General features: G+C 39.0%; 1 protein-coding gene across 5 annotated transcripts in view; it reads left to right on the top strand.

The window, feature by feature from the left end:
- Positions 1–12867, top strand: part of Csmd1 (CUB and Sushi multiple domains 1) — a 1642848-nt gene that overhangs the window by 278544 nt on the left and 1351437 nt on the right. The gene's annotated exons all lie outside the window — the stretch shown is intronic.

Below are 12867 nucleotides of genomic sequence, written 5' to 3'. Positions count from 1 at the left end.
TGATGGGTAGAAATATGGACATGTCTATTTTTAGCCTTCTAGGGTAGAAAACACTGAATACAAAGATTACAGCACTCTATTCCAAATGCACTGGATTCAGCCACTCAGCTTCATATTGGTGGAAGTTCATATTTCTACAAACATATGGTGTGAAAACATGGATGACTTTCAGCTTCTTGAACTTAATTATCATGGTGAGATCTGAAGAGAGGCTTAAAGGTCACAAGTTTAAAACTTGATGTACACTAGCCCAGTACAGAGCACAGAGACTTAAATGAAATCAGGTTGAAAATAAAGCAAGTTGAAGGGGGCAGGAGACCTCCCTTCCCTTCTGCTCCTCTGTATTACCCTGACAGGCCGAGATGGACTGTTGAAAATCAGTAGTTTCTGCCTCTGCTCCTGGGGGAAGTGTGCAGCCTTTCCAGATAACATAACAAATGGTATTTGCACAACAGAAACCTCATCATAGAACATAAGGTCAGAGAGGGGGAAAACCCAAATAGCCTCTACAGGCAGAGAGGTCCATCAATGATAAGATTGCTAAGAAGGAGGCCATCAAGACGGACACAATTGCTAAACAGGGTACAAACAGTGGCTGCTGTTGTAATAGGTGTCCGTCTAGGTGAGCTGGTGGGTGACTTTGAAATAACTGGCTGTGGTAGGGGTTATCAGAGAAGAAAATTAAAGTAAGGCTGACCGCCGAGGCTTACCCTCACCACCTATTCATTCCGCTGACAGGTTTGGTTTTCAGTTTAATTTCTGCTCTGCAGTCCATCACTCTGAGTTTGTTGCTGATTTGTGGTTTCTGCTGCTGAGCTCGCTCATGCTTTAGCTGCCTGCACTTGAAGTTAAAATGTCCTGTACTATTTTAGACTGTCATACAGATGGGAGAAAATCATTAAAAAATATTCACATACCATTTCAAAGGTACATGTTTCAAGCCATCACATAACAACAGTTTCAAGGTTTTAAACTCCTTGAAAAGGAAACTTCCATATAATGACTTTGTTGGAAATGTGGTGTCATGATTGCTAGGATTTTAAAAAATAATACCTAGAAATGAAGACTCTGAAAATGTCATATGTGTATATACTGTATCTCAATCATATCTATTCTCTACATATCTCCTATTCTTCCTGGGAATCTCTCAGACACACCTCCCTCCTCCCTTCATGTCCTTTATATAAATTAATAATAATTTTCACTATTTTATAAATAACATTTTCTTAAGCAGACAACTACATGTGTGTTTGAGGAATGGGTACAACCTTACTTATAGATTATCCCTTGGCTTAAAACATATTTTTTTAAAAAAATATCTGGAATGCAGTTTCATTATACATTTCAAAATATTTTTAAAAAAATGAAGTCTATCTAAATTTTGAATTTAAAATTTAATCTACTATCATATGTGTTTGTGAGTGTTTGTATGTATGTATGCTTTGTTTGCTATCTGAATGTGCTGCATCTTTGACCCAGTTAGTTCATTTGAGAAGACAGAAAGAGTGGCTTCTTTATAAATTTCTTCTTAAACAAAACTAAGTTGAACCATTAAGCGCCTGAGTCGACTTCCCAGGTTGGGTGATTAACTTGCTAGAGTAGGACTTATTATCATGTCTCAAAGAATAGAATCGACTCTGTGAGAAAAGGAACAGCAACTGCACTATGAGAATATGCTTAAAGCACAGGCCTGGAGACAGATTTTTCAGTGTGTAGTGACTGGATGGATAGAAGAATAGACTACATAGGGCTCTTCCCATCATTGCAGTGGGGGCACTAATGGCATCCCGAGGTGACTGTTCTCTACAAAGTAATTTCAAGGACTTCCTTTGCCTTATGTTTAAATGGGGTGATATAAGTCCCATTGCTGAAGGGGAGCAAGGTATTGTGCCACTCTTCCTTGGTGAGTGTTCACTTTTTGCCTGTGGAATGATTTGAGTTATTCACCAGGAAACAGAGAACTGAATGTTCAAGGTGCCATACGAGAAGTCTTGAGACTATATAGAGGAATTAGATTTGAGTTATAGTCATATCATAGTAAAGGAGTAGGGTTGGAGGTTAACTGTAGACAAAGATGGCCTATGGGACCTCAGCTGGCAGGAAGCAAGGAAAACCATTGGGTTGTATGGATGCTTGGCTTGGGGCCAAGGCCCTGCTCTGTACCATATATCCTTTATCTTTCTGAGTTGTCATTTGTAGCTTTCCAACACTATGATTTTCTCAGACAGTTCTCTGGCTTTCATATATGTACACACTAAATGAGTTCATAAATTTAGTTGTTTTTTTTTAAAAGATTTATTGTATGTATGTATGTATGTATGTATGTATGTATGTATGTATGTACACTGTCTTTATCTTCAGATACACCAGAAGAGAGCACTGAATCCCATTACAGATGGTTGTGAGTCACTATGCAGTTGCTGGGAATTGAATTCAGGACCTCTGGAAGAGCAGTCAGTGCTCTTAACCACTGAGCCATCTCTCCAGTCCCCAACAACAACAACAACAACAACAACAAATTAGTAATAATACACATAAAATTTTGCAAGCTGCCTAGAAGGATCTTATAAAATCATCTCTCTTGTTACCTAAACAAGTCTATTAAAAAATACCATAGTCAAATCATTGTGCTCTCTGGCTTCATATGAAAGTGCACATACTTTGAGACAATAGAATCAAGCATAGTACAGGTAAAACCACCTCCACTCCAGAGGATTGTAGGGTAAAGGCTCCAGATTAGTGACGTTTATTTGCTATATCCAGGAATCTTAAGATAGACAACTTAGCTATTCACTTGAGAACAAACTTATGGCTTCAGATTGGATGCAAACACTGATTAAGATGCGGATGCTTATGTAACCATACAATATTGAATGTGTGTGAAGAACCAATCTGTGTGGTTTGACTCAGGTAATCCTCATCAAATGCTACAATAGTCAGCCACATTTTATGCTGTAAAGATGGTGATGCAAGACAAGAAATTGATGTCAAATTTTATTTCATCCAGGGAAGGCACATGCCACATTAGACTGCTTATTACATGTATGGGGGCATTTGCACAAATAATACAGCATTTAAATATTCCAGGTCTATCCCAAATCCCTACTTGACTCACCATGTGAGGTAATAAGATAATATTTATAATGTGGTGTGGTTCTACAAAAAAGAGAACTATGTAAACAGAACACATTGTTATTAGTTAAAAATCCTTCCACTCCCCACCTACAAGTCAACATGACATTCAGTTGAGTAGAATGGAAGGGGAGTTCACATTTTGACAGCAGCTTAGCTGGAGACCATTTAATTAAAAACCATTTTGTAGTATTTTCTTCCCTTGGCATTTTAATGAAATTCAATCCATCATGCTTATTATCACAGTACTGGTGCTTATGCCTGCCTGCAGCAGGGAGCATGGGTGATGGCCCTTCCTGGTATGCATTGTAGGTGGTGCCTCATTAATTAGGACATGTACAGCCTTGTGGTTCAACTACTGTAGATGGTTTAGCTATGAATTGATATTGAAGAGTCAAAGAAATTTTAATTTCTCTACTAATACCAGAACAAACAATCAGAGCCTGCTTCTTACAGAACATCGTGGAACTAGGGAAAAAAGTGAATTGACCTGTAAAATAGTTTATCTCCTTAAAATGGAGGTCCATCTTATATACCCCATGGAAAAAGCAGAAGTGGAAGGTGCTCCATATATTCAAGATGAATAATTGAGAAAGGAGACAGTGGCCATGGTAATTTCTGGAAGATGCACACCCTTCTATCTGATTACTTCAGAAATGCAGAAGAGATTGTGCATACATGCTCCTTCAGGTGTGTGCATTTGTGTGCAAAGCATTCACAGAGGAGATATGATGTGAAATGAGCATCTGCAAATGGGACCGAGGCTAAGTTTGGAGATGACTCTCTTGTGATTATCTCAGAAGGACCTGATTCTAGCCTACCCTGGTGTAGGGGTGGCAAGATAATTGATTAGAATTTTGCTTGAATGTTCATGTCTCTTGCTGCTTTCAGGGGAGTTCTATGATTGTCCCCCAGATGGCCTGAGGGCAGTAGCTATGTCATGTCCACAGCACTTCCTCCAAACATGCTTCAAAGATGACCAGGTAGAGTTAGTGTTGACTGGAATTATCATGATTGCATTAAAGGTCTTTATTTCCTTCTCTTATTGGGTATTATTTTTTTCTATAATGGTTTCAGGATACAGCACATTACTTAATTTACTGAAATCTAATTAAATCTAGCTTCATTGGCATCTATCAAAGTGCATCATAGATTTTGCACACATAATCCTTACAGAGGTAACCTTTCTCCTTTGCCTGATGGACAAGGAGTTTGTGACTCTAGGGCCCAGGAAGCTGGGGAGTCAGATGGGCAGTCTCCAGTCTGACTTATACCGTACAGCACCACACTTTTTATAAGATGCTGATTTCTTCAGTGTAGATAGTTCCCATGGGTAAATCTGCCTGCATGGGTACAGAGCGATCTATAGTCCATATTTGGAGACTTGTCATGTGAGTCCTGGAACCAGTCTGGTGAGGGATTCTTCTGCTTCCCTGTCAACTGCACAAAGCACCAGGTGGGGCTCTCTTCCTCACTCCCACTTGGCTTAAAGCAGTGGCTGACAAAGGGATTTCCTTCCTCTTCCACCCAGGCCACTTTTCAGTGTCTGCATTGCAAATAGAACTCTGTAAGAAAGAATTCCTTTCTTTTCACTTTAGGTTCATGACTGAGGTACCCAGGACAAAACCTAGGGTAAGGAAAGGAGAACACGGGCGTCCTTGTACATTTTAGCCTCTGTATTCCTTGGTCTTCATACAGAAATGCAGAACCCAAGCAACCGAAAAACATTCTTAGATTTGATGGAGAGTGCGGGCGCCTGCAGGTGTGGGATGTGATGAGGGGTAAGACCTAATGAAGATAACAGGCCTAAAGCAGTAGCTCTTCACTCCACCAGGTCTAGCGCATGCCTAGTGGAGAAGAATGGGGATGTGACTTTCAAAGTTTGTTTTATTTCCACAAATGCCAAGAAGAATATTTAGTAGTTTATCAAGGACAGCATCCATAGGGAAGATATGAATATATGTTCACTCTGTGTGAACTCAGGCCTGTGCATGTATGTGTGCATATGTGCATGCATGTGTCCTCCAATCCTGGAGAAGAAAGCATTCCAGTTTCCATCTGTCTCCAGAGTCATAAAGGAAAAGACAAGCCTGTTCAGACAGAAAGGGTGAAGGAAGAGAAAGTCCAGAATCCTGCTGTAACCTCATAGGCTATAGAGGACTTGAAATGTCTGTGGATTTTTCTGGATGGAGCTAGAGAAAGTTCCCAAGGAGCTAAAGGGATCTGCAACCCTATAGGTGGAACAACATTATGAACTAACCAGTACCCCAGAGCTCTTGACTCTAGCTGCATATGTATCAAAAGATGGCCTAGTCGGCCATCACTGGAAAGAGAGGCCCATTGGACTTGCAAACTTTATACGCCCCAGTACAGGGGAACACCAGGGCCAAAAGGGGGGAGTGGGTGGGCAGGGGAGTGGGGGTGGGTGGGTATGGGGGACTTTTGGGATAGCATTGGAAATGTAAATGAGCTAAATACCTAATAAAAAATGGAAAAAAAAAAAAGAAAGTATAGTAAGACATTAGGTAGAGTGAAGAATTAGGAGAACTTGGAGTTTACTCTTTTTCCTATATAATTATATATCCCTGGATCTTAATTGAGAAAATAGAGTTTATATTAGTGGTCCACATGACATTGTTTTACATTATATACTGCATCCATAAAAAGATAGCTCTAAAACCTCAAAGATTGATGTCAAGCTCTTGAGCTCCAAAGAACTGGCCTTTCTTTACCAAAACTTCTCTCTCTCTCTCTCTCTCTCTCTCTCTCTCTCTCTCTCTCTCTCTCTCTCTCTCTCACACACACACACACACACACACACACACTACCACACTAAACTCCTTCATTCTTACCAGTTAAGAGAATTCTTAATTAAATCTGTTCAGAGTACTCCTCTTCCTCCTCCTAGACCGACCCACCTCCTTACCCACCCAAGTTTTTGAGTTCTCTTCTTTCTCTTCCTCTTCTTCCTTATTCTTCTCTTCATCCTTCTTTGTTTCTTCTTCCTACTCCTCCTCCTCATCCATCAGGTCCAGTCTGTACTGCTCAAATGCTCTTAGGTGTGGGGTTTCCACTGGAGCACAGTTGATCAACAATAGACTACACCCTTAAATAAAACTGGTCCCTGGGCTGGAGAGATTGCTCAGTGGTTAAGAGCACTTCTGATGCTGGATGCTCTTCTGAAGGTCCTGAGTTCAAATCCCAGCAACCACATGGTGGCTCACAACCATCTGTAACATGATCAGATGCCCTCTTCTGGTGTGTCTGAAGAGAGCAACAGAGTTCTCACATATATAAAGTAAATAAATAAATCTTAAATAAAACTCTTAAAAAAAAAAAGAAAACAAAACAAAACTGGTCCCCTCTCTCATCAGTTATCAGTTGCTAATACTCCTCATCTAGGCATGGAACTTCATGCCCACCTCCTGGCTCCATGATGGAATTTGCTTTTGTTTGTGCCTGTGTATGGTTTGCAATGTTGTTACAAACACTCAAGTTCATGTATTCAACCATCCACTTGGTTATAGAAAACCCTGTTAGCGTATAGCCATCTACCATCTCTGGCTCTTACTCTCTTTTCTAGCTCCTCCTCCTCAATGGTCCCTGAGTCTTGGGAAATGGTGTGATATAGATATTCCATTTAACGCTGAGTACCCCACTGTCTCTTCTTCTATACCCAACGGTAGCATTTACACAAAGTCTTTGAAAAATGCTAAAATGTAATTGGTTTTATTGTCTGGTTTCAATAAAAAGTTCAGACTTGAAAATAAAGACGAAAGAAAAAATATAGGCACAAATAAAAATATCATTTCCTGCTAGCACACAGGAAGCCTTCTTTCATGTGAGCAGAGTTTGTTTTCTCTTACACTGTTTTACTAACTATGGACTTTCTTGTTTGCCATTCTTGCACCTGTTTGTCCATGCTAGGCTTACTTGTAATGCATGTTGTACATGGCAAGTTTCTGTTTTGTTTTCTTTATGGGTTTGTTACTAGGGACACTAGTGCACAATAAATTCATTTAGCCCTGCTAAGTAACTGGATGATGGTCAGAACATGGGTTGCTGGAGCTTCTATCTTTCTCTTTGCTTCTGAGTCCTCTGTTCTATATCATTGTCACACTTTCCCCTTAGAGAAAAAGCAGCTCTGGTAAATCAGAAGGGATAAGGTTATTGCTGAAGTTTATAGCCCTGAAAGTGACTGTTTTGAGAATAAACGGTAGCAGAACTTTCTGGCTGTTCTGTTCATTAACATGGATGAACAATTCATTTTTAACAGTGTCCTGGATTTGAAAATGTGAAGCTAAACTGCCGTCAGTGCGGTGATCATCTGATGTTTATAATAATTTTATATTATTATATTGTCTTCTCCTGGAGACAAGAAGTGGATGCTTACGATCTTCCCTTTTCTTCTTACGTTGACTCACTCCAACCATTCTTCCATTCACATATTCTTATAATTAATTAACAAAATGTGTTTGGAATACACTGTAGAGGACAAGAGTGGTCAAAGAAACTTTGAATTTGCAAGAACTGGCTCTCTTGATCTGGACTCAAGTCATTTAATCCCTAGGATATAGGTACTGCGTTTCAAACAAGAAATGGGAAACAAAGTGGTGTAGTTAAAAAATGCAGCCTGGAATTTGGAAAAAATAAATCAGATGGGGAAAACTGAGAAAATCATATGCTGTGAGATAAAACATGTTTTATTTGTTTTACCAGGGCAGCCATCTCTATTTTGTTAAATAAAAAAATATCATACTTGCTGTCATTGTAAAAAAAAAAATCAGATAATAAAGAAAAGGTTCATGTGCCAGTGATATCCTAATTCAAATGCCTTTGTCTGTGAGCTTACTGCTTTTGTCTACCGACACAGATGCAAATCTGGGGAAAGTGATCATCTTGGATGCTGGTCCTGCCTTTTCACTTATATAAAGTTCCCTACATTCTTTTTAATTACTTTTGAAAATTGCTTAAAGACTTTTGAATCTCATCCTATTGAAGCCCATTTATCAGTATAATGACTGCCCAGCCAATAATACCAAGTCCTTCATCAGATTTTACTATCCTAAATGAGCTCTTGATTAAAAATCTTCACTTACATGGTGTTCTGATCCATTTCTAATTGGTTCTTTTCTAGAGTTCTTGGATGAGTTTGGAAATCTAAAACATACAGACATGATAAATTGCATATTTACTTGTCTGGCTTCCTGTGGTTGGGTTTGCATCTTTCTGTAGCCTTACTGTCTTGAGGGAAGGGGATCTAAAGCAAGCTAGGGGAACTGTTTAGGATGGGCTTGCTGTCACTAGTCAGGACCAAAAATAGAGCATGAAGAAGCACAGCTGCTGGCCTGACCAGAAGCCCTGGGCTCATGGGCCTGGAGTCTTTATAGAGGTAGGAATTATTTCCTTTGATCTCTAAAGAGAGGCTTGTGAAGCAACTCTGTGAACAACTGTCAGGACATAGCACAGAGTTGACAAGCTTGCCTTTCTTATTTCTGTCCTGATGAAGAATGCCTGCCCTCACAGTGCCCACTCCATATTTCCAGGAGTGTGACTTGCTGCACCTGGTTGGCATGCCTCTGTATTGGAGGGAAACTTGATAGAAGACCTGGCCTCAGAGAGGGAAAATTCGGAACATTGACCAAGAGTCTTCACTTCTTTCCTGGACTCTGTCATGACATGCTGCATTGCCCTATTCAACTTGTACTTCATGTTTTGTGCCTTCAGGACTCTTCACACCTATTATATAAAAGAATGTTGTCTTCTCTATTTGTTCATTTTCTATGTGATAAAATACCCAAAAGAAGAAGCTTATGGTTAAAAGGTCTGCTGGGACTCATGGTGTAAGAAGGGGCATGTCCTAACTGGAAAGCACAGCGGTGAGAGCATGAGGCAGCTGGTCATACTAATTGGTAATGGGCTGGTTTCCAACTGATTTTCTTTTTATTAATGTATTGGATACCAACGCTGATGGCAACATCTTCATTCAGGATGGGCCTTCCCTTTTGAAATAAACCCATCTGTAAATTCTTTCACAGACCTACCCAGAATATTCACTAGGTGCTTCCAAACCCAGTCTAGTTGATCAGAAATACAAACCATTGCAGTGACATCAGGCGCTATGCAACCGTGTGCTTCAGTAATATGGAATTATTTCTTAAGTTTATTGTCCTAGAGTAAATGAAACCTATAGGAAGATGTTTGCAGTCAGAACTGATCATTCTAAACATTTATTTTTAATTTATGTGTGTGAGTGTTTTGCCCATGTGTCTATAAGTGGACCACTGACATATACTGACCATAAAGGACGGCGGGAGGTATCATATCCCCTTGAACTGTAGTTATAGTTGGGTATATACCACCATGAAGATACTGGCAATCTAACTTACATTCTCTGCAAGAGCAGCAAGTGTTCTTAACAACCCATCCATTGCACCAGCCCCAGAGCTTAGCTATTCTAAAGCAGCAAGTGGTTGTAACACCTGTCCTTCTTGATGTCTTTGCTGTATTTATTTTTATTCCAGAGAGGGGAGAGAGCCTGGCTATGCATACGGTGTAGGTAAAGCAACACTGTTTCTCTAAGAAAATATTGAATCACCTTTCTGTGGGAACATCTCAAAGTTAGTACAATATTAATGAAAAGTATACCCCACATTTATTAGTATGTGAACAGAAACATTTTAATATATTTAACCAACCACACAGGAGACCCTATTATTACCCTTATTATTCATTGAAATGTATTTATGGAAGTTTTTGAATTTTGAAGATAGTACAAACTGGACCACTTATAAAATTAAGATGTCATTTCCCTAGATTCAAAACAGCAGTATATTGTGGTCTATAGATTCTTAAAGACAAAAATTAGAAGTACTTTCTCCAAGGCCACATGTTTTATGAGACCTTCCCATTTTATAATATGTACCCATGTTATCAAGTTGCTTTAAACACAACTGTGGGTACTAAATATCCACCATATTTTCTGCATTCATGAAGTCCAAACAAATGATCATGATTAGAAATTTATGAAGTACCTTTTTGATAAATGATTAAGCAAGGAGTTTAAATGGAACTTTCTGATAGCATACACCTAGGCACACATACAGGGTGTGAAGGGGAGGGCCCCTGAATCAGCATGAGGACTCTAAAACCTGCAAATTAATAAATGGAGGCAGGAAGACCTAAAGTTGGTGTTAGAGACTGTGCAAGTCACCAAATATCTCTGGCTGGAAGAGCTGGGATTTTGATATTAAGGGAAGTAGAGACAAATAAATACAAGGAAGAATTAATACTGTGAGAACATTGAAGTTTTCCAGCTGCTGAGGTAACTTCAGCTCCATAGAGGTGTATCTAACAGCTCCATCCAAGGCAAGAGTAAAATGAAGATAGGCTAGACTTCTTGCTGCAGCTATGCATGAGACTTGGTACCACCTTTATGGGTTTTATTGGTGGTACATGTCTGTATCAAAACTTTCTCCCCTTTATTAGTTTAAGAGGATATTAATGAATATTAATGACATTGTGATGACCTAAATAATATTCTAAACTCTAAACACATCATTAATGTGTGGGTTCTCCTTATATTGTTAAAAAATTGGAGTAAGATACAAAATTCTGTCTGTACAATTGGCTTATTCCAGGCACTTCCCTTTCCTTCCTCCATCTACCTGATCTTTGCTTTAATGTGCTTGCTGGGAGCTGCTCAGAGGACAACACTGTCTAAGGAAATGTTGTTTCAAAGGGAGCAGGAACCTCACCTGCCAGGAGGATGTGAAGACGATTTACCTGGATCATGCTCTAAGACTTGCATGATTTTCTAAATTCCTATTTCTAGGAAGATTCCTCCTTGGAGAATCATATATGACAGTGTATACTTTTCAGAATTTGCTGAACATCAGCAGCATGGCTTTGCATTTTCACAGTACCTAAAGTAATGAAAATGCATTCCCAAACAAGAGGCCAGTTCCCACTATAGAACCATGTATGTTTATCACTTTCCCTTTACCAAACAGTACACCACTTCTAAATGATTTCTGAAATGCATTTAAACTATGCCAATACTATCTTTTTTATTCACATCATTTATATATATAATTAAGATTAGAGAATTGGAAATATCCTCATATCAGTCATAGGTAGTTAATATTTTGAAGCAGGATTTGTTATCTGCATTGTTATGAAAAGAACAGCTACTAAGTAATTTCAGAAATAGTCATTGATCTTCAAAATCAATAAGTTAGCCTTTCAACTGCATTTGAGATATTCATTTTATATTATTTATACACATATTACTTTTATGTAAAGCTCCATTTAAAGTGTAAGTATTTACAGTAACTGACACATTCCTGATCCTGCAAAGGTTTAGTGGATATTTAGACTCATTTAGATCATAGAGTTGCATTATCCTAACTCCCCAAAAGATATTGATATGGAATATATATTGTCATCAAAAAAGAACCAAGCTCAATCATTGGTTTAGTACATTAAAAAAAAAGAATCAAGTTGAGAGAGAATGTTTAACAGTTATTTGATAATAAGTAATTCCAGACATCCAACATTGGCATTTTCAACCAATGTTGTTTGGAAAGGCTAGACTCTTCAATCTCTTGAATATGAGGTAGAAGTGCTTTTAGAAGGCATAAGTGGTTAAGTAGATCTTCAGAAGAACTGATTCATGACTTTGATTTCTCTGTCAGCATATGCCACAGGCAGACTCAGTCAGTGTCCCGCAACCCAGGGAGAATCAGAGTTGTGGTACTCAGGTAAGCAAGGAGTCGGCGAATGACAGACACAAACACAAGAGAGTGTTAAATCTGAATATAATTTCTCAAAGCAAGTATCAGACTTATATTACAGAAGAAAACAAGAAAGTTAGGTGACACATCTGCCAAGGTACATTGAAGTCATCTGATGCATAATGACACAAAACAGATAAATGCATGCATACCAGCTAACAGGAACCAGGCAATGTTTACAACTGAGATAAAAATCAGCCCTAACCTGTACCCCCAGAGCTTGTGTCTCTAGATGCATATGTAGCAGAAGATGGCCTAGTTGGCCATTATTGGGAAGAGAGGCCCCTTGGTCTTGCAAACTTTATATGCCCCAGTACAGGAGAATGCCAGGGCCAAGAAGTGGGAGTGGGTAGATAGGAGAGCAGGGCCGGTGGAGGGTATAGGGAACTTTTAGGATAGCATTTGAAATGTAAATAAAGAAAATATCTAATAAAAAAATGCAAAAAATAAATCAGCCCTACCTAAGGTCAGCTCTTTCTTAGAAGCCAGGGGCAAGGGCTTCACGCCCTAGCCATAGTTCCAATTGTAGTTTATTATATAAACCACCTTCCCCCAAGGCCATTGTAAATTCCTGTATATGGGGTGATTCAGCTATTATTCTAAGTATTTACTCCAGTTCCTTCTTAAACCACAACCCTCCTTCTTCCTAGACCATTGTAAATTTCTGCATATGGTAGTGACTTGGCTGTTATTCTAAGTATTGATACGGAATCTCCATTTAACAGAGGAGCCAGCCAACTTTTCTTTTTTATATGTAATATAGTCTGCCATACCTGACTGTAATGAGAATTCCAAGTTTACTTTGTAGAACTTGCCCCGAGATTTCTACTCCTATCTAATAAACTGCAATGCCTGATTTCTTTCACTATCTCTCTATCAACACTGCCAGCATTTCATCTGATAAGTAACATTCTTATAAAATTCAAAGCCCAAGGTCTGC

Source organism: Mus musculus, chromosome 8 (genome assembly GCF_000001635.26).
Source record: "Mus musculus strain C57BL/6J chromosome 8, GRCm38.p6 C57BL/6J".
Lineage (NCBI taxonomy): Eukaryota > Metazoa > Chordata > Mammalia > Rodentia > Muridae > Mus > Mus musculus.
Note: the sequence above shows the minus strand (reverse complement) of the source record. Positions and strands in the feature narration are given on the sequence as shown.